Source organism: Bos javanicus, chromosome 24 (assembly GCF_032452875.1).
Source record: "Bos javanicus breed banteng chromosome 24, ARS-OSU_banteng_1.0, whole genome shotgun sequence".
In the NCBI taxonomy this organism is placed as follows: Eukaryota; Metazoa; Chordata; class Mammalia; order Artiodactyla; family Bovidae; genus Bos; species Bos javanicus.
The window spans coordinates 36,022,877-36,046,711 of NC_083891.1; the positions used below are offsets into that span (position 1 = coordinate 36,022,877).

The 23,835-nt window shown below is 38.2% G+C and overlaps 1 long non-coding RNA gene across 1 annotated transcript; it reads right to left on the reverse strand.

Moving 5' to 3' along the window:
- Positions 1–20,775: 20,775 nt before the first annotated feature.
- LOC133237387 (uncharacterized) lies at positions 20,776–23,463 on the reverse strand. The gene is made up of 2 exons (XR_009733170.1): positions 23,422–23,463; positions 20,776–21,104 (listed from the first exon to the last, which is right to left on the reverse strand). It is a non-coding gene; the product is annotated as an uncharacterized LOC133237387 (long non-coding RNA).
- Positions 23,464–23,835: the final 372 nt, after the last annotated feature.

Genomic DNA, 23,835 nt, shown 5'->3' on the forward strand with positions numbered 1-23,835 from the left:
CCAACACCACAGTTCAAAAGCATCAATTCTTCAGTACTTGGCTTTCTTCACAGTCCAACTCTCATATCCATACATGACTACTGGAAAAACCATAGCCTTGACTAGACGGACCTTTGTTGGCAAAATAATGTCTCTGCTTTTGAATATACTATCTAGGTTTCCCTATCAGGGATCAAACCTGTGCCCCCTACAGTGTCTTAACCACTGACCACCTAGGAAGTCCCACAGCAGCAAAATTTAAAATATGAAACAAGAAAAAAGCGAAAGGGAACTTGTGAACTCTTGGAAAGACAGCTTCAGCAGCCCCTTCCATGTGTTCACTAGTTTATAAAATGCCTGTTTGGCAAGATTTCATCGTTTCTTCTCTGTTTGCTGCATCTCTGTCTGTCATGAAGACTCTGTTGCTTTGGCAAAATAAGTTAGAGCGAAAATTTAAGAGTGTATCTAAAAACATGTTCATCTTGCTGTAGGAAGTAAAATTTTAGCAATTTGACAGTTGGGCATCCAGATTTGAAGAAGAAGAAAAAAAAGTAAGCATGCCAACATAGCACTTTGAAATAGAAAACACAATCCAAAATTAGGAAAAGGTGACAATCAATTTGGAAAATCATTTAAAATGAGATGATATATAGCATGCTTTAAATTCCATTTTTAATGTGTAACATTTCACGGGGTTTGAAGTAATGATCTGAAATAGATATAATGGTCCAAATGGTCTCCACCTCCTTGCCAAAAAATATTTTGAACTGCCATATATTTAGCAAGTATTTACAGAGAAAATATTTCTGATACAACTGAGAAATTCATACATTGGTGATCTGAACTGACAAAACTATCAGAGTTTTAAATACACTTTAACCTAAAAGAGAAGCAAAAGCAAAGTATTTATTTTTTTATCCCAATTAAAATCTGATACCCCACCTCCTGTCTAGAGGAGCCAGTTCTCTATAAACCTCAACCAACCATTGCTACTTCAGTCTATGTACCATCTTCAGCAAATCCTAAAAAGGAATAAAGGTAAGCATAATTATTATACATTAAAATGCTAGGTCAAGGTGTAACCTATCAGGTGGGAAGAAATGGGCTTCATTTTCTATTTCAAGAATGTAGTTTTCACCACATGAAAGTTTTTATGAAAACTAAAAACCAAAGGAGGATTTAGTAGTTAAGAATAGAATGTTCAACTCAATAAAGGCATGAAAAGCATACAAACACTGCCTGTCACCCTCCTCAAGTATTGATATTTATTTCCTATAATCTATAGTAAATACTAATCATATAAGAAGAGACAGGTTGTAACAAGTTAAGCATACTAGAAAGTGTGCTTGGATAAATCAAAGCATAGTTTAAATGAAGCACCTAGTTTGCACCTAGGTGATTTCTTAATTTGTAGCTCAGCTGGTAAAGAATCTGCCTGCAATGTAGGAGACCTGTGTTCGATCCCTGGGTTGGGAAGATCTCCTGGAAAAGGGAAAGGCTACCCACTCCAGTATTCTGGCCTAGAGAATTCCATGGACTATACCCATGGGGTCGCAAAGAGTTGGACACAGCTGAGCAACTTTTACTTTCTTCACTAAATCTAGCTCAACACCTCTTTGCCCATTCTACTAGTTTGGACAAGCTACATAAAACATTCACCAAACATTTAAAGTATAGGGGGTAGAAATTTAAAATATCCTCTGGTACTTTAGAGAAAGTACCATGAGAGAATGACGAAAGAAGCATTCAAAGTAACAAAAAGCAACGTTTACCCCTTGTATCTTTTGCATAATGATATAACTAGCAAACATTTAACAAAGAGAACCTAAGTTAAATATCCTGAAATCAGACTAGCTACTTATAAACAGTTTTATTAGAACAAACTCATCTATGTAGCAGAATAGTGAGAAGATTTATAAGAAGAGGTAGCAAGCCTAATGAGCCTGGTGACAGCTGGTTGTCCAGGAAAAGAATTTCAGTTCAAATTTTAAAATTACCAAATTTTAATATATTTTTAAATGTTAACTTGATGTTGAATCAGGACACTCCAATGGTGTAACTGCTATTAAAGTCTATGTGATTTGAGTTTAGACCAGAGTAATCCAGGTCGGTTTCTATTATATATTTCTCCCAGTATGAAAGGACAAGAAAAATAAGGCTCAATTTAAAGATGCCTTAAAACTAATTAATCATGATTAATTAATTAATTAATTAAATTAATATGTACAAAAGATTTACCCACGATCAGGGTTTGTTAAGGTGGCAGAATCTGGTAATTGCATAAAACTTAAACCTTTGGTGCTGGTGGTACAGAATCTGCCTGCCAATGCAGGAGACTTAAGAGATGCAGGTTTGATCCCTAGGGTGGGAAGATCCCCTGGAGAAAGAAATGGCAACCAACTCCAGTATTCATGCCTGGAGAGTTCCCTGGACAGAGAAGCCTGGCAGACTACAGTCCATGGGGTCACAATGAGTTAGACACGACTTAGTGACTGCATGAAAACCTATCAAGCCTAGCTGTATATTCCACTTTATGATCCAGATAGCTTCCAACTCAAAATGTGTGTTAATCAGAGCACTATAAGCAATAGCACAAACAGTTTAATATGGAGTAACATGAACAAGGATTCTTTTATCAGTCCTCTTAAGTGGCTCAGTGGGTAAAGAATCCACCTGCAATGCGGGAGATCTGGGTTTGATCCCTGGGTTGGGAAGATCACCTGGAGAAGGGACTGGCAACCCACTTCAGTATTCTTGCCTGGAGAATTCCATGGACAGAGGAAACTGGCGGGCTACAGTACATGCGGTCCCAGAGAGTTGGAGACGACTAAGCGACTTTCACTATTCACTTTTCCACCTTGACCCTCATCACAACACAAGGGTGTTTATGAATAATTTCCCATCATGACCCTTAGTTATAATACAATTTATTTACACTCTAGCTGAAACTAACCAAGCCCCCTTTGACCTACAGAAGGAGAATCTGAGCTTGTATCAGGCTTCAACATAGAATATGCAGCATGCCCATTCACCATGTTTTTCTTAGCAGACTACGCCAACATTATCGTAATAAACATTTTCACAGCAATCCTATTTCCAGGCACATTCCATAGCCCCTACTTACCAAAACTATACAAAACCAGCCTTATTATCACATAGGTACCACTAACAATGTCTTTGGTATGAATTTGAGCACCCTACCCTCAATTTTCATATGATCAACTAATACATTTACTCTGAAAAAGCTTCTTATTGCTAACGCTAGCCTTCTGCATCTCACTACCCATCTTGACCCATCTCACTACCAAGTATAATATCAAGCATTCCTCTATAAATGTAAGAAATACGTCTGGTAAAAGTTACTTTGATAGAGTAACTCTAAGTTACTTTAATAGAGGTTCAAATCCTTTTATTTCTAGAATTATAGGAATTGAACCTACCCTTATGAATTTGAAATTCGTTCTGCTACCATATTACACTTTATCCTATAGTAAGCCAGTTAAATAAGCTATCTGGCCCATACCTTGAACTAATAAATACCATCATCTTTATCATCATCCTAACATTTTAGGAACCGTAATTGTAATAACCAGCTTCCTCTGACCATGATTTGAATCAGTTTTGAAGTAAATATACTAGCCATCACTCCTGTTATAATAAAAACGTTTAACCCATGAGCTATAGAAGTATCCGCTATACAAGCTACCATATCAACATACTTATAATAGCTGTTATCATAAACCTATTATACTCCTGCCAATGGACTGTTACAAAAATCATGTTTAATCCAACAGCATCAATATTAATAAATAATTTTTATAATAAAACTAGAATAAAATATGTATCTCCAAATATCTGAAGGTCTTGTCTGTGGGAGAGGGGTTCAACTCTTATGTGTGAATTCAGGAAATAATGGGTAGAACTAATGGGGAGCATATTCTAGTTGTCAAAAGATCTAAGATATTGTCTTGGGAACAAGGGATTTCCTACTTGGCAAGCGATGACAAAGATTCTTTCTTCTATCTCCTACATGAGACATTGTGAATATATTCAGCACTGTAGAGTGACCACACCTCTCAGTTTGCCCAGGGCAGTTTACTCTTTAATTCAGGTGTAATTATTAATGGGACTCCTTTTACTCTCTGAAGTGCTCCAGTAATCAATATGGTCTCTCACTTAGAACAGTGATTTCTCACCCCTGCTTCAACATTAGAGGAACCCTGAATACTTAAAAAAAATTTATTTGGACACATCGGTCTTAGCTGTGGCATGTGGATTCTTGGCTGTGTTATGTGGGGTATTTTCTTGCAGTACATGAACTCTCTGGTTGTGAAGCCCAGACTCAGTAGTTGTGGGGCATGATGGGCTTAGTTGCTCTCTGGCATGTGGGATCTTAGTTCCTTGACCAGGGATCAAACGCACGTGCCCTGAATTGAATGGTGATTCTTCACCAGTGGACCACCAGGGAAGTCTCTGAATACTTAAAAAAAAAAAAAAAAAGTTTAGATGCCTAAACATTGAATGCATACCAACTAAAATCAGAATCCTGAGGTTGAAACAAGGCATCGGCAGTTTTCAAAGCTTCCCAGGTGATTCTCTGTACAAGATTGAGAATCCTTTGCTTGGAGGATTCTTCCTTCATTCCTTATCTTAACTGGCCCTGTAGTTCTATTTTCTGAAAATGTATGTCGTATTTCACAAGGTAAGCAAAGCTTGGAACTCTGCTACAACCATAAGTACATGTTAAGCCACGTTAGTCGTGTCCATTTCTTTGCAACCTATGGATTGCAGCCCGCCATGCTCTTCTATCTGGAGCAGGCAAAGGCACCACACTTCAATACTCTTGCCTGGAGAATCCCATGGACAGAGGAGCCTGGTAGTCTACAGTTCATGGGGTTGCTAAGAGTCGGACATGACTGAGCGACTTCACTTTCACTTTTCACTTTCATGCACTGGAGGAGGAAATGGCAACCCACTCCGGTATTCTTGCCTGGAGAATCCCAGAGGTAGAGGAGCCTGTTGAGCTGCCGTCTATGGGGTCACACGGAGTCAGACACAACTGACGTAACTTAGCAGTAGCAGCAGCAGCAGCAGCAGCAGCAGCATGCTCTTCTATCCAGGGGATCAGGCAAGAATATTGGAGTGGATTTGCATTTCCTACTCCAGGGGATTAAACCTGCGACTCTAACATCTCCTTCACTGGCAGGCAAGTTCTTCACCTCTAGCTCCACCTGAGAAGCCCAGTTCAGTTCAGTTCAGTCGCTCAGTCATGTCTCTTTTGCAACCCCATGGACTGCAGTACGCCAGTCTTCCCTGTCCATCACCAACTCCTGGATCTTGCTCAAACTCGTGTTCATCAAGTCAGTGATGTCATCCAGCCATCTCATCCTCTGCCATCCCCTTCTCCTGCCTTCAATCTTTCCCAGCATCAGAGTCTTTCCCAGTGAGTCAGTTCTTTGCATCAGGTGGCCAAAATATTGGAGCTTCTGCTTCAGCATCAGTCCTTTCAATGAATATTCAGGACTGATTTCCTTTAGGATTGACTGGCTTGATCTCCTTGTAGTCAAGAATAAAACAAATAAAAATATAAATTGTCGTATGTTTTTTAAAAAAAATTCTGTCCATATGCTTCTATTTTATTTTTTTTTTAAGAGTTCATTTTCAGCTCTCCAAACAAAGCCCGATTGCATTTTTACGTTTACATTTTCTCTTATGAAGAGAAGATGTATTACATAAAGCTTTTATTTTTTCTTGGGAAAACCCAAGTCCATGAAGATTTCTAAATTGCACTTACACTCTTCCTTTAATGAGGTAATTATTTTATCAAGTGTTGGGCTAAGAGGTTTACCATGTGTGCAACATTGAATTAAACTGGTGCATAGTAGATATGGCATTCATTTAGCTTTCTTATTAGTTTATTAGATTTGATCCTCTGAAATATTTTACCACTTAGCTATGAGCCTTTGAATCCACTCTAATGAATCTAGCCTTTTATCAGTTGCTCCTTGAAAATGGTTTAACTTCTTGCCCTGGCTGTCAAACGATTAGGAGCTACATGCTAATAATGCATTTTTCTTTTGGTAGTTCCTGGGAGAAAAAAAATAAAACCCACTCCTGTCCATTGTTTCCCTGGAACTTTCTTTTAAATGATGAAGATGTATAATTGAGGTTTGGAAAACATGTAAATGGAAGTCCAAGACTTGACACTTTTAGAGAAAAAAATTCACCCAAGATTTCTGAAATGTTAACATATGAGAATATATTTCATCAAGTTGGTACTATTTGATGCACATTTCTGAAGATGTGTAGGGACTCTCTTTTGGTGGGGGGGGGCCTTGCCAGGTGGCACTAGTGGTAAAGAATCCATGTGCCAGGGGAGGAGACATAAGAGACCTGGGTTCAATCCCTGGGTTGGGATGATCCCCTGGAGGAGGGCATGGCAACCCACTCCAGTATTCTTGCCTGGAGAATCCCCATGGACAGAGGGGCCTGGCGGGCTACAGTCTACGGGGTCGCAAAGAGTCGGACACAACTAAAGTGACTGAGCATGCATGAATGCCTCTTTTTAGCTTTGTTATGACACATTAGAAAGTGGGGGCTAAAATGATTGGATTTTAAAAGAAGTTAAAAAAAATAAAAAGAGATTAACTATTGTGTCTAGTTCCCCATCATGCTTGGGAATCAGCTTTCTCTAACAGAGTAATCTTGCTCTGAAATGCAGACATTTCTTAATTTTTTAACATTTGGCTTGAAGAATGGGTAACAAGATAAAGAAACCAGCTCTGTTTTCCAGTTCTGATGTAAGTTGTTTGTGGCTGTCATCAGACGTACAGGCAGCTGCCTCTTCCCATTTTTTCTATGTGATCTAATTAATATACCTCACTTACCCTAAAACCTCAGAAAACACCCAATAAGACTGGATATCCTACAGTAAAACTATTTAATAAAAATATTACTCATCAAAACAAGTGGTGCTAAAAACTTCACATAGGAAATGTGCTACCTCCATATTTTTATTTCAGATGTCTAATCCTTCTCGGGCTCCCTCAGGCTTGCCTGATGACAGAGTGAATCTCTTCTTATAAATAAGACAAAGAGGTTGAGTAACTGTGTGAAAGAGTGAAATAAATCTTGTCCACACTAAATTTCTGTCTTGCCATTTGGTCCAAATCAGTTGCTATAGATTTTGTGCTTAACAGATTTGTCAGATCTTGGAAGAGAAGCAAAATTAGCATGACCAGAAAGATCATGTATATAATGACTATATTTAAGTTGATTGAATAGTATTATATCAGTTCTTTGATTTTAAGATCCACTGGCAGATAATCCAATATGATTTTGTTTAGGAATCTCTTAAAGGAGGAAACCCATTCCTTCTGAATTATCCTGGAATAAGTAACAAAATGCTCTTCCTGTTCCCTCCTGATACATTTCACACCCTTCTTTTAGAATTTGCTCTAACAAAGAAATACAGGAGAGCTATTTTTTAACCTTTACCTGTCTTTCTTTTTGGTCTTCCAGTGAACCTTCTGTATTTATGTCTGTATGTTATATATGCATCCATTTATTTACTGGCTCAATTATTTACTTTTACCCCCACCTTATTCTAGAATGGACAAAAGTGGATTGTGAAGATGCAGAAAATTTTCCAAGGTTACAGAATTTAATAATGGTAGTGAAAGAAATAAAATTGAAAAAATATAGGACATAGATAGATTATAATGGGGCCATGATATGCATAACCTAATAATCTGTATGCTTGTTAATAAGTGAGCTGTTAATTTGATCCTAAGTAGCCTACATAAAAAATAAACCTGGCTAGTTACACAATTCACAGGAATCATAAGGTAAAACAAATTTCTTAGGAGATACAATTAATTTTCACACTGAGACCAAAGAGTCATTTCTTCTGGGAGGTTTGGTTGTTTTTTGTTTTTGTTTTTAAGTGGATGGCTTGCTTGGGTGCAGATTTGGAGCCCTTAAAAAAAACTATAACCCATTGGGTTGGCTACAAGACATGGAACAAAAAGTTTTAAGCAAATGATTAAATATTCAAATTTGGGGAAGTGCAGCAGACCTGTGAGTCTGAAGATTTCAAGGGTATATTTGTGTGTGTGTGCTCAGTCTTGTCTGACTCTTTACAACCTTATGGATTGTAGCCTGCCAGGCTCCTCTGTCCATGGTTTTATACCAGTGTGGAATCTAGAGTAGGTCACCATTTCCTCCTCCAAGGGATCTTCCCAGGCAAGGGATCAAGCCTGAGTCTCCTGCATTGGCAGGTGGAGTCTTTACCGCTGAGCCACTTGGGAAGTCAAGGGCATGTAAGACAGTGGCAGTCATGCACTTAGCAGTAGAATGACAACTGGATGGTTGCTCACGTGATGGGAGATGAAACAACCTTCTATTTGAATAAATTTCTTTTTTTTTTTTTGAATAAATTTCTGTAAGCCATCTAACTGGGTACTTATTTCAGTCTAACAGGATGAAGGAAAGAAGGAATATAAGACACATCTTATTGATTTATCAATTGTTTTAAGAAGGAATAGAGTATTTCCTGGTGGCTCAGACAGTAAAGAATCTGGCTACAATGTGAGAGACCTGTGTTCCATCCCTGGATTGGGAAGATCCCCTGGAGGAGGCCATGACAACTCACTCCAGTATTCTTTTTTTTTTTCACTCCAGTATTCTTGCCTGGGAAATCCCCAGGGACAGAGGAGCCTGGTGGCCTAAAGTCCATGGGGTCACAAAGAGTTGGACATAACTGAGAGACTAAGCATACACATACACAGAGTATGCACAAGTCATTAAGAACGCATGCCATTAGTTTCATTAATAATATAGTCAATCGACATTTTCACATGTATTTTATGGGATGTCTTAGGCTTGAAAGTACAATTCAAGCTGAGGAATAAACTATTGCTCTTCTCACATTAAAAAGAAAGTGGTTATGGTGCAGTCAAATATACAACATTTTGGGGACACTGCATCCATATATAAACCTATTTTCTTGCTGAATCAATAGTTTTTTGGGTATTAGTTTATAATGTAGTTGTTAATATTGATAATGATACTTCAGCATATTTTGATAATACTGTTAATGATTGTTATTCATATAAATTAAATGACCAATATATAAAGATCAAAGAAGGCTCAAATACCCTTAATTTATGGAAGCCTTTTGGTCCAGACAAGTTCTTTTCATTCTATTCATATACTGAAGAGCCCAGTGATATTTTTGCATACCGTCTTTATTGACATAGCTAAAAGGCCAGTATCCAAGTTTTCGTCATTTGTAGGAAAATTATATACAGGGATAAGTGAAAGTGAGTGAAGTCACTCAGTTGTGTTGGATTCTTTGTGACTCCATGGACTATAGCCTACCAGAATTCTCCATCCATGGGATTTTCCAGGCAAGAATACTGGAGTGGGTTGCCATTTCCTTCTCCAGGGGATCTTCCTGACCCAGGGATCAAACCTGAGTCTCCCACACTGTAGGCAGATGCTGTACCTTCTGAGCCACAAGGGAAGCCCAGAGGGATAAGTAATCCCTACTTTATTTAACTTTGTATTTGAGTTTTGGTTTACACGATACTTATAACTTTAGGAAAAATCTCATCTCCTTTCCAAATTGGAAAAAGACAGCGCCAGTGGAATTTCCTCTTAATTAGCTGTGGATTATGAGAGAATACTGAGGATGACTCAAATTTTTTGACCTGAGCAATGAGAAGGATGGAGTTATCATGAATGAAATGAGAAAGACAATGGGAAGTAGGAACACATTTTGGAGGGAAGATTGAGAGTCAGTTTTGGATGAGTTTAATATAAAATGTGTGGCATCTGAGTGGAAAATTGAGAAAATGGTTGGATATGAGTGTCTGAAATTCAGGAAGTTATCATGGTCTGGAGTTGTAAATTTAAGTCTCAAAGTATAAATAGTGTGTAAAACCATAGACTAATTAAGTGAGAATTAGGTAGGCAAGAGAAGTGGTCCCAAGGCTAAACACTGTAGCCTTTTAGGAAGCTGGAAAAGTGAGGAAAAATCAGCAAATGGGATTTAGAAGTAACAAGCGATGGAAAAGCAAAACCAGGAAAGGAAGGCGTGTTGGAAGCCGAATGCTGAAGGTTGTTTTCAGGAAGAGCAAGTGATCAGCTGCATCAGGTGTCTTTGAAAAGTCAGGTAGGAGTTCACTGCTTGATTTGGCAAAGTGGAGGTCATTGGTGACATTGGTAACCAGAGTTTTGGTAAATGGTAGGGGGAAGCTTGACTGGAATGAGGTTAAGAGAAAACAAGATAGAAATTTAAGGTTGCAAACATCAACAATTTTATAAAAAAAAATGTAGAGGGAGGCAGAATGATTGAATTATAGCTGGAGAGGGAACGGGGCCAAGAGAAAAACAAATTCAAGATAGGAGAAATCATAGCGTATTTTTATGCTGATAAGAATGTTTTGGTAGAGAGGGACAACTGACAGCAAGGAATTTCTGGAAGATGTCTTTGAGCAAGTGGGAAGAGATGACGTCTACTGGAAGCATGGCCCTGGTGGGTACAGGCAGTGTATCTACGGTGGGAAGAGGGAGAGCAGAGAAAGGACTGATGCTTGTGGACCAGAGTTGTGGTGAAATAGGAAACAGTCATCAGCTAGGGGTGAGGATGGGGGAGATGTTGCTTGTTCAAGACAGGAGAAGGCATGCTATAGTTATCTAGGGAAATATAGTACGGCTGTCAGAGTCCCTTAAGAACTCAATTCAATTCAATACTCAAATTTCAAGTGAGACTGGTTAGCATCCTTGTATGTTTTTCTTCAGCCATGTCAACTGTCTGGATAGGGGACTGTGGTATTGAAATTATTTATAACCAGGACTGGGAGTTTGCATGTATATATTGTTTTACATTTAAGATTTATCATCTAAAAAAGTTCAGAAGTGATGTGAGCATTTCACAGTATGCTTTATGCGGCTTCAAATTATTCACGATTTATTAAATTCTAGTGTTAGGCTCCATGGTTGCTAAAATAGACATGATTCTTATTCTTAGAGAGTTTACACTTACCATAAACTAAGTAGATGTTCCTGGAAGGAAGGATAACAGGCCCAGATGACCTAGGTTTGGCACATGGAGGGCCATAACATGTGGAGGACTATCTACTTAGACTGGAAAATGAATGACTGGTTTGAAAATGTTAAGCACAGGTGCAAAGAAATGATATGGCACTCAATTGTTTCCAATATTTTAAATTAGGAGTTCTCAAACTTTGATCTCAGGACACTTAAAAATAATTTTATTTATGTATGTATTTTTGGCTGTGCTGGTCTTCATTGCTGTGATGGCTTTTTCTCTAGTTGCAATGAGTGGGGGCTCCTCTCTAGTGGTGTATGGATTCTCGTTGCCATGGCTTCTCTTGTTGCGGAGTATGGGCACTAGGCGTGCAGGCTTCAGTAGCTGTGGCATGTGGGCTCAGTAGTTGGGCTCCTGGGCTCCAGAGCACAGGCCCAGTGGTTGTGGCACACAGGCTTAGTTGCTTCAGGGCATGTGGGATTTTCCTGGACCAGGGATCAAACCCTTGTTTCCTGCATTGGCAGGTGGATTCTTTACCAGTGAGCCACCAGGAATGCCCTCAGGACACCTTTATACACTTAAAAAATCTTGAGGAGTCCACAGAACTTTTGTATATGTGGTTAAATCTATTGATATTTACACATAAAAATTAAAACCAAGACACTTAAAATAGTTTTTTCATTTTAAGTAAAAATAAATCCAATTTAATTGGAGTAAAAGATCATTGATCAATAATTTGTTTTGTTTTTCTTGGGGGGTTTGCTTTGCTTTTTCTTTGATGAATATGTCTCTTTAAAACATAGAATCAGTGAAGTTTAAGGAAATCTGGAATTTAATTATTCCAATTTTTCTAGTGCAAACCTGGAAACTGAGGTCCAAAGAAGTGACAGTCCATGGTCTCAGTGATGGTTAGGGATGACTAAGCTGTTTTAAAACAGAAACTGTGAATCCACCAATCTGAGTTGTTGTCAAAACTATTATGTAAAATTAGTATGAAAATGGAGTACTTCAAATACACTAACTTATCATCTAGATTTGATCAACTATCCATCTTAAAATAAATCTAACTTGTTGTTGTTGTTGTTGTGTCTCCTATTCACACAAGACTAATTATCCAGAGACAGCTACTTAAAGATGAAGCAGAAGGTCTGGAAAGGATTAAGAAGTTGCTCTTGGGTTTTCTTTGTAATTTCAAATCCTTTTAAGTCTTGGAGACATTGTGGTGTATTATTCACTTGCTTCAGGAACATCAAAGGCAAAAAGGAATGAAAAGAAAAGAATAGAAAGCCATTAAGTGTAGAGTTTTCTAAAATCTATTTGCTTTGCTATCCATGGCAATAAATACCCCTTTGACAATGAATGTTATTTAATGGGCAGCACTTGGAGCTGCTGCAAATCTTCTTTAGCTGTTGCACACTTTTAATTATGACCTAAGAAACAGCATAAATCCCAACTGCATCTTTAGGAGAAGTACAAATTCAAAACCAGTGCTACTCCTTTATACTAGAAGCAGCTGATGTATATCTATATGTGAATATCTGTCCATCATGTATCTATCATACATCAATTTATTCCCCCCACACCCGCCACCCCCCTCCAGCCCACACACATTTCAGAGGTATTTCTGGAAGAAGGAGAAGTTATTATCTGCTGTGTTAAGCAGAAAGGTCTTTCGTTAATCAGAATATTTTCATGATGGAGGTAATGTATACTCAGCAAGCTAGCTAGAAATTTGAAATGCATAAATAAGAATTTTGGCAAAAACCAAGACTTTGAAAAACACCATCATGCCCTGGTGTAATCCCAGATCAGTTAAATCAGTGTCTCTAGGGTAAGGCTCAATTATCATTTGTTTTAAACTCCCCAAGCAATTCTAATATGCTAGACACCATACACTGAAGGTGAATAAAGCCAGGTTCTTCAAGAAACTCAGGTTGATATGGAAGGCAGATATATATGTAGAAAATTGCACTAAAATGTCATATGAGATATGTAATATGCATTTTTCAAACTATTACTCTGTTCTGGGAACTATATACATGTATATTCCTTCTAATCCATAAAACCCTGCAATTTGTCATTATTATCATCATTTTATAGATGTTGAAATTAAATTTCAAAAAGCTTAGTAAGTTGACCAAGGTCATATGCTAGTAAATGGAACAATGGATGTTCAGTCTGTGTTTCTCTGAGTCCAGAGTTTACTCTCTTTCCACTATGGCAAAACTGTCCTGGGATCAGACAAAACCATTTGAGTTGACTCCAGGATGAGTAGACTTGGGTACTTGTGTCACTGAGTCTAAGCTTGTACTGCTCCCAAGGCAAGACAGTAAATTGAGAGACAAGTTGTTGGGTCAAGGAATAGCAAGTTTATTCAGAAAGGCAGCAGACAGAAAGAATGGTGGACTACTGTCCCAGAGAACTATCTTAACTGGATTAGAATTCAGGCTTGTATTTGTACTAAAAGGGGAGGGGGTGTGGCTAATCGTTACAAACCGCTTGCTGCAGGAATTCTTAGTTCTTACAGCTGACAATTTAGGTCTAGCCACAATGATCTTATAAACCTCAAATAAGACAATTGTTATTTTTTGTTCTGCAACTTTGTATCTCTGTATGAAGGTTGCTGCTGCTACTGCAGCTAAGTCGCTTCAGTCATGTCCAACTCTGTGCAACCCCAGAGACGGCAGCCCACCAGGCTCCCCGTCCCTGGGATTCTCCAGACAAGAACACTGGAGTGGGTTGCCATTTCCTTCTCCAATGCATGAAAGTGAAAAGTGAAAGTGAAGTCGCTCAGTCGTGTCTGACTCCTAGTGACCCCATGGACTGCAGCTTACCAGGCTCCTCCGTCCATGGGATTTTCCAGGCAAGAGTACTGGAGTGGGGTGCCTTTGCCTTCTCCACTGAATGAAGGTTAAAGTGTTATAAATTTAAAGGTAAGAGTCTTGAGAATGGGCTTCCCATATATTTCAGATTGTAGGCAGCATTCTTTTACAAAAGGTACAGAGCCAGCATGATAAAGCACATCTAAAGGAATAAATCCAATATGGAGTCAGGTTCTTCTCTGTTGTGAGTGTTAGTTGCTCAGTAGTGTGTGACTCTTTGCAACTCCATGGACTGTAGCCCACCAGGCTCTTTTGTCCATGGACTTCTCGAGGCAAAAGTACTGGAGCAGGTTGCCCTTCCCTTCTCCAGGGGATCTTCCCAACCCAGGGACAAACCCATGTCTCCTGCATTGCAGGCAGATTCTTTACTGTTTGAACTATGAGGGAAGCCAAAATCAAAGCACTTAGGTTGCCAGATTTCTGGGCTCCTCTGTCCATGGGATTCTCCAGGCAAGAATACTGGAGTTGGTAGCCATTTGCTTCTTCAGGGGATATTCCCGAACCAGGGATCAAACCTGGGTCTCCTGCATTACAGGTGGGTTCTTTACCATCTGAGTCACTAGGGAAGCCCTTCTTCTTTGTTACATTTGGGCAAGAGGATAAGGGTTCAAGGGTGTGCCAAAGACACTGAGGCATGAAAATGTATGGCTTGTTTGGAAATTATGCAGAGATCCATGAAGCTATCTAGTGTGGTGAATGATGGAAGGTGAAACTGTAGAAGTAAGCAAAGATTATATCATGGGTGTTTAACTGTCTTAATTAAACATCAAAATGTTAAGGACATATAAAGTAAATTTACAGTGACTCAGAGTGGTTGCCTATTATCTGTCTTCCCAGTAACTTCTTTTGTCCTGGGAATATCCCTCGGACATTTTACAGATATGCCCTACTCTCTTTCCCAACCACATCATTACAGGATTCTTACAGGTTCATTTGCCCTTTCTTGACTCTGACAAACTGACCTCTCTTTATTGGCTCAGGAGTGTGACTCCCCCAAGCTTTTCTGATCTAGAAGTGGGGAATAAAGTTAGTTCCTTTCAGCTGATGGATACTGTGGGATGTGAAGCCCAGGAGCTACTGGCAACCATTTTGCTGCTAAATGTAGGGAAAGAGAAAAACACCCACATTCACTGGGTTCCTGTCAGAGACAGGAGCTGAGACAGAACATCTCTGATTCTGACTGCACTTTAGGTTCATCTGTATTCCTAATTGTACAAGTTAGGATGATTGCTCTTTCGCTATAACTGACAGCTCCCAAATCTCAGTGGCTTAAACAACACTGACTTGTTTTTTGACCATGCTGATATCTATCACAGATAAGCGGAGGGCTTTGTTCATCATGAGCTTCCTTGGTGGCTCAGATGGTAAAGAAGCTGCCTGCGATGCAGAAGACATGGATTCAGTCCCTGGGTCAAGAATATCCCCTAGAGAAGGGCATGCCTACCCACCCCAGTATTCTTGCCTGGAAAATTTCATGGAAGAGGAGCCTGGTGGGCTACAGTCCATGGGGTCACAAAGAACTGGATGAGACTGAGTGACTAACACTTTCACTTTCTGTTCATCATAGGCATGTAAGGATCCAGGTTCGTGGAGCAGACCCATCTCAAATGTTACTGCTCACCATACCAAAGAGAAATAAGCTAGGTCTGAAGGGTCTCTCACCAATAATTTAAGCTCATAAATGACACATGTCACTTCTGTTCATAAAATCATTGACCAAGAGGAGTTACGTTGTACCACCTAAGCACAGGGGTCATAAAATACATGCCATAAGGCCAGACTTGGGGAGAACCAGGAAACAGTTGTGTAACAGCATTAGTGACTATCATAATAACCTTCCTATAGTGTTTTTGCCTTTCCTATTTTTTAAAATTGAAGTATAGCTGATTTACAGTATTGTTTTAGCTTTAGGTATACAAAGTACAGTCCGCACATGAGATGTGCTATTATCCTTCCTATAAATACCCTTTTAATTTTTAACTTAGTACATTAAGTTTTACTTTCATGAAGTAATTAATGCCTATAAAGTAAATGATGCTAAAGGCTTTTAAGAAAAGCAAGAGTCCTCCCATCATGTCCAGTCCTGATCCCAAGAGACAATCTCTTTCAAGTTTTTAAGGTGCCACTTCCCTTTGCTGTGCCAATTACTTCTCTCCTAGCTGCTTTTATCTGTCCCAAATGTGTTGCTATCTATTATGTAAAATGCTCGTGAGTTAGGATTTTTATTTTAGTATAAATATTTCTGGCAACAAATGTGAAATATTTGCTATTGTCTTCTTTCCCACCTATATTATCTTTGCAGATGACACCTCCCTTATGGCAGAAAGTGAAGAGGAACTAAAAAGCCTCTTGATGAAAGTGAAAGAGGAGAGTGAAAAAGTTGGCTTAAAGCTCAACATTCAGAAATGAAGATTATGGCATCTGGTCCCATCACTTCATGGGAAATAGATGGGGAAACAGTGGAAACAGTGTCAAACTTTATTTGGGGGGGCTTCAAAATCACTGCAGATGGTGATTGCAGCCATGAAATTAAAAGATGCTTACTCCTTGGAAGGAAAGTTATGACCGACCTAGACAGCATATTAAAAAGCAGAGACATTAATTTGCCAACAAATGTCCATCTAGTCAAGGCTATGGTTTTTCCAGTGGTCATGTATAGATGTGAGAGTTGGACTATGAAGAAAGCTGAGCACCGAAGAATTGATGCTTTTGAACTGTGGTGTTGGAGAAGACTCTTGAGAGTCCCTTGGACTGCAAGGAGATCCAACCAGTCCATTCTAAAGGAGATCAGTCCTGGGTGTTCATTGGAAGGACTAATGCTAAAGCTGAAACTCCAATACTTTGGCCACCTCATATGAAGAGCTGACTCATTGGAAAAGACCCTGATGCTGGAAGGGATTGGGGGCAGGAGGAGAAGGTGATGATAGAGGATGAGATGGCTGGATGGCATCACTGACTCAATGGACATGAGTTTGGGTAAACTCCAGGAGTTGGTGATGGACAGGGTGGCCTGGCATGCTGCAATTCATGGGGTTGCAAAGAATTGGACACAACTGAGTGACTGAACTGAACTGAAAAAATCTTTACTATCGTCTCATTAAAAAAAAAAATCTTTATTGATACTTTTATGGGGTTCCAGGAAAAGACAGAAATATGTCATGTATGTTTACATTTCCCAATCCTTGATTTTCTGTATACTCTAGTTGGGTTTCACTCAACTGAGATTAAAGGAGGTGGCTCAGAGGTAAAGAATCCAACTGCTAATTCAGTAGACATGGGTTCTGTCCCTGTGTCAGGAAAATCCCTTGGAGAAGTAAATGGAAGCCCGCTCCAGTATTCTTACCTGGAAAATCTTAGGACAGTGAAGGCTGGTGGGCTACAGTCTGTGGGGTCACAAGAGAGTCAGACAGGACTTAACGACTACACAAGTATGGAACTCTTTAAGTCCGTGGGTCCTCAAATTGTGGAGTCACAATATGGCTCTGTGGCATGACATTTGTTTGAAAGTGAATATTGCAAAAAGTATTCCCAGGAACTATAGTGTATTTTTTTGCTAAACTGGAAAGCCAAACATGACAATTGGCTTTGGAGAATCTATGAAGTATTCTCAAGTTACACTTAGTTGTACTACGTTGTTTTCCAAATCCTTTCCACCTAGATGTAGAATTAAAATACAAAAGCTGACCTAGCATTGGGACTCAACGGAGAGAAATAAAATTTTTAGTCTTGTCAGGTCATTGATTTTATGACACTGAGTTATTTTTCCCTAGACTTCAAAAATCTTTCCAACTTTTATCCCTCTTTTCCTCTATTTTGTTTTGAAAATCCTTCTGGGGATGTCTTATAGATCTTTTTTTTGATAAGTGTTAGAAGCCTCATGAGAATCTTTCAAGAGCGTGTTAGATTGACAGAGCAAAGGACAGAGTCTGTTCTCAGAACAGTATACACTCTCTATTGTACACACAAAAACTATTATTTTGAATTTTATAGCTATTTGTAGATATTCTGAAGATGATAATTAGGAGAAATGTTATCCTCTGTGATAGCCACAGTGACTCAGAGAAAAAAAGCCTTTGTGATTGACTGTTTTCCCAATTCTCAGAGAATTTTATAGGACTGGGAATATATTTTTGTCTAGGAACTTTGTTATGTTGATATGACAAATACATGGTAGACTTGAGGCACCTCAGATATAAATATTATTGCACTGGAATACTTCTAGCTTCATCAAAATTTACAACATCCTACATTAAATTGTACATGTACCTCCAGTTGCGCATACAATTTTATTAAAGTATTGAGACAGTAGTCTTAAAAATTAAAATAAAATGAATTTAGATGACAAGAATTTCTTTGGTTGTTAGGCTAATCTTCCCACTCCTTCCTCCTTTAGCGCTTTTGTTAGGTCAACCTAATACTTTATATTAAGAAAGTTAAGGAGCTTTCTTAAGAATATTGGAACTACTTTTCTTTATTTTTTGTTGAGTGAATAAGGCTGAAACATTACAGTTGTATTATAAGTTTCAGAGCAAGGAAATTATATTTTAGGAATGGTAAATACGATATTACCCAATATGTGTTTCTTATCTTACAAAATCCCCACTCATCTGCATGAGTAGAGAATATTTTTATGGTTGCTTCTTTGGGTCCTTCTGTGATCATATCCAGTGAAATAGGTGTTGTACTGCAGCAAACGAAATTGTTTTATTTTTAAGTAGAAACTTTTTGTTTGGATTTTTTTTTTAAATAGAAAAGAAAAAAATGAAAACGATCTGTTTTTTTTCTCTACTCTTACTGCTTTTTTACTCTGGCATATAAAAAAATACTCTAATGGCTAGGGGCATGGTGTTGAGTGTGACTTGCCTTCTTTTGGACCTTGACTTGACCTCTGTTGTATCTCTTCCCCTACTTACCACATGTTTTCAGGAGTTTTTTTTTTTTTCTAATTTTATTTTATTTTTAAACTTTACATAATTGTATTAGTTTTGCCAAATATCAAAATGAATCCACCACAGGTATACATGTGGAAATACTCACTGTTTATAATAGCCAAGACATGGAAGCAACCTAGATGTCCATCAGCAGATGAATGGATGTGGTACATATACACAATGGAGTATTACTCAGCCATTAAAAAGAATACATTTGAATCAGTTCTAATGAGGTGGATGAAACTGGAGCCTATTATACAGAGTGAAGTAAGCCACATAAATACAGTATACTGTATGGAATTTAGAAAGATGGTAACAATAACCCTGTCACTGATGCATAGAACAGTCTTATGGACTCACATTGAAACATGTAAAATATCATGTTTTCAGTAGTTTATTTGCTGATAAATTACGGAGGTTCAAGCTGGATTTCAGAATATCAGGTGAGCAACCAGATGGGTACCAAAGCAACCCACCCTTTTCAGAAACACAGACACAATGGAAACATTTAGGTGTCCATCACAGGAAAATGAACAGGAACACTGTGGTATAGTCATACAGTGGAATACTACTCAGAATTAAACAGAACAAACTGCTAATACAAGTAAAGTAGGAAAGAATTTCAACAATATTAAGTGAAAGAAATCCAATATAAAGGAATAGATATATTGCCATAGATTTGTAAATAAATTTTTAAAATTTATTTATTGATTTTTGGCCACCCAGGATGAGGGATCTTAGTTTCCTCAGTCTTAACACTAGACCAGCAGGGAAGTCCTGGGAGCAATAGTTTCTTCTTCTTTTTTTTTTATTTTATTTTAAACTATTCCTTGGAAAAGCCCAAGTTGTGTACATTTTGCGTTTATCTTCAATATTCGTCTCCTCACTAAGACTAGGCATTACAGAAATACATTATTCAATAGTCTCTGGGGAAGAAGTTTTTCTAGTACCTTAATTTTAAGTTTATGAAGCATATATTTTTAGATAATGAACTTTGCTCTTTTAAAAAATTTAATGTGTTTTCAAATGTTATTATCTTTACCTTTTTAAACAAAATGTCCAGAACTTATATAAAATGATAACATAAAATAATGATGATACTTACATATTACCCAACGTAATAACTGATAACACTGTTGAACTAATCTTTTAAAATTAACATTATCATTGTTGCTTTTATGAGTACTATTTTTTGATGCATCAAATATTGCTGCATAAGTAATTTAAATGATTTTATTGTTTTTAATTGTTTACAAATTTTATCTAATAAAAACTTTAAAAATTGTAGCAAAGCCACATAACTTGTGTAGAATTTACCATCTTACTCATTTTAAGTGTACCATTCAGTAATGTTACAGATATTTAACAACAGATATCCAAAACTTTTCAAGTTTTTTTAATGGCCTCATTAGTACTGAGTTATGTTTTAGAAATAAAATGAAGAAGCTTGTGATTGATATTTTATGCATCATCAGAAATTTTTTTTTTTTTGGTCAATAGACCCATTTGCAAGAGGAGTTTTCTGTACAAGGGCAGTTATGGTGCTTTTCTTATTTGTCTTTCCTTATCGTGACAGTAGAGTATGGATTTTATATCCAGCTTCTTTATCTGGGATGTTAGTTTTAGTTAATTCCATTAAGAAGTTCACAGTCATAGTGGTAAATAAGATCAATTCCTGCTGTACTTCAAAAGCACGAAAAGCATGTAATTAGATGACAAAAGCGTGTAATTAGATGTAATTAGATGACCTGTAGCCTATCATAGGGTACTCTAACCAACTCATGTCAATAGCAATGATGGAAGATGTACGCTGGCTCTTACCATAATAGCAGTGTTGATTGTCTTCATATTTCAGAGTAAATGACTTTCGACCTATTCAACATGAACCAATAAAATAATATAAGCACTGAACCAGAAAACGAGTGTGTCAGGAGAGAGACTAAGTCTTGAATGCCAAATATTCAGGACTCCAGGCAGTTTGAGCTAACTAGCGTATTAAACCCAAACTCAAGCAGGTGGTCAGGAATGTTGGTGGCCTGGCTATGCTGTCTCTCAGTGCAGGCTCATCCATGGGTGTGCTTTCTTGCTTGTGTCTTCCTGTCGCCCTTGTCTGGGTTCCTCCTTTTCCTTCTCGCTAGACCTTGTTTCTTATGTCATTACCTTGGTCAGATTCTTGCTCTACTGAAGTGTTAAGAGTCTGATGGGCCTGGGTGACCATGGACAAAAGTATTGGAGTTCTCAGACCGGTTTCCTCTTCTGCAAATGTGGAAAAATAATACTTTTTAAGTTCGTGGTTAGGAATAAGCTGGGTAATACTCAAGTTGAACTCAACTCTAGCTAAGAGAAAATTGCACGTTTTGACAACTCTGACCACTTTTATGCCTGGGGGCAGGGATGGGGAAGTAGGTGAGAAATTTATTTGAGAGTAATCTCTTTCTTACATTTTCTACCAAGATAATTAGGTAATTTTTAAAAATTAAAACTACTAAAGGGTAGGACTTGAAATTTGTTCTCTAAAACGTCTTCTGATGACTGATTTTTTAAAAATTAATTTATTTTAGTTGGAGGCTAATTACAATATTGTAGTGGTTTTTGCCATACATTGACATGAATCAGCTGATGACTGATTTGATAATTCAGACAAATTGTGGCATTTTAATTCCAACCTTTGGGGAAGGAGAATAATTCCCCTAAAATATTATTCACTGTTGAGGCTCTGAGGCATGAGGTTGTCCTGCTTTACAAAATCCAGAAGAATTCCATTTCCAAAGTTTGGCTAGATTTGGGGTTATTTGACTGTTTACAATGTCTCCATGGTGATTTTCCAACATATTTCACACTTAATCTTAAAATGAGTGTTTTCTGCTACATCTTCCACCCACTCTTTTCTCTTGCAGAAACTGTTTTGGGTGATAGATAATAGTTAAATATATTCATATATATTCTGGCAGTTATGTTTACAAACGGATATAATTGTCTAACAAGATGGTTCATTATTTCTGAGATTAAATCTTACTAATTAATTACTGTTTTTAAAAACATAAAAATTTAAACAAGTTTTTTTTCACACATCACCTTCCTTGTATTAATGATGATAAATAAGTATCACTAATCCAATATGTGATATTTATGCCAGTAAATATTGGAAAGAACATAAAACATATTCTTTAACACGAAGTTGTAGTAACAATAGCAAGCATATAATTAGTGCTTACGATGAGTTAAATGCTAGACATTATTTGACTTAAGCCTGCCTCACAGTAACACTCTGAGGGAAGCGGTTTTCTCATTTTGAATTTACAGATGAGATTAAATTCTAGAGAGGTAAGTACATTTCCCAAAGAAACACAGTCAATATGTGGTGGATATGGAAGTGGAATCAGTTTCTGAATCATTTTGCTCCCAAATCAGCATTTTTAAGCTCTCTGTGGAAATGGCAACCTACTCCAGTGTTCTTGCCTGGAGAATCCCAGGGACAGGGGAGCCTGGTGGGCTGCCATCTCTGGGGTCGCACAGAGTCGGACACGACTGAAGCGACTTAGCAGCAGCAGCAGCAGCAGCAGTGTTTTGTCATTTAGTCTGTATATAGACAGCTTTCTTTGATCTTTAAGTTGTCTGGAAGCTGTGTTGAAAAAAAATCAATTGTGGGTGAGAATAGACTTTGGTAATCAAATTCTTTTACTGAATGTTTTTGCTATAAGTATACTGATAGCATTTCTGCTCATTGCCCTTGCTGATGCAGTCAGAGATGGCATTCTGAGAGAGTCCTTTTTGCTATTCCTTGGGACATATCTTTCTTATTCAAGAGGCAATTCATCTTGTATTTCCTTTTTTGTAGAATAAGGTATTTTCCTTTACTGTACTGTGCAAAAGCCCAGAAATGCGCTAAGAGCGTTAACCAAACAATTCAGGATGATCTTAAACACTGGTACTATCCATAGACAAGGCATCCAGACAGGCCACGAAGACCTGCATCCCGACCAGGAGGGGAAACTCTAGGGAGGACTCTGTCTACTGACAGTCCTGCTTTTAGTCTCGAAAGAGGTAGAAGGCTGGTCTAGGAATGAAGAAATGTAAATTTTAGTACCAAATCTATCAATGAATCTTCATGGGGCTACAGACAAATTGTTTAATCACCGATTTCCTCATTCATGAAACAGAGAAAACAATGATTGTCTAACCAGAGAATTGTCTCTGGTTGGTAGCAGGAGAGGAAGTCAGAAAGATTCCAGGTATGAGATGGATTAAACATGGCCTAGCTACCTTAGAAGATGGAGGGGCTATGCCGAAAGAAATGTGGGTAGCCTCTGGGAGCTGAGAGTAGTCCCAGATGACAGCCAGTAAGCATACACTTCAGTTTTACAATTCCAAAGAACTAAATTCTGCCGCAACCTGAATAAGCTTAGAAGTGAATTCTTCCCTAGAAGTTGCCTGGCTGACAACTTGATGTCAGTCCAGTTCAGTTCAGTTCAGTTCAGTCGCTCAGTCGTGTCTGACTCTTTGGGACCCCATGAATCACGGCACGCCAGGCCTCCCTGTCCATCACCATCTCCTGGAGTTCACTCAAACTCACGTCCATTGAGTCAGTGATGCCATCCAGCCATCTTATCCTCTGTTGTCCCCTTCTCCTCCTGCCCCCAATCCCTCCCAGCATCAGAGTCTTTTCCAATGAATCAACTCTTTGCATGAAGTCAGTCCAGTAAGACCTGACTAATTGAATCTGCCGAGACTGATGTACAGAACTATGAGTGGATAAATGGTTGCTATAGTTTCTATTGCTATGTAATAATAGACAATTCACTTTTGCTTTTGTATATGTTTCTAGATTCAATTTTTTCCCCCTATTTTGACTCCACTGATTTCCTTTGCCACTGAAAACTGTCTTCTGTCTTTCTTACAGCTATGACTGTGCTTAGTTGCTCAGTCATGTCCGACTCTTTGTGACCTCATGGACTGCAGCCCTCCAGGTTCCTTTGTCCTTGGGGAT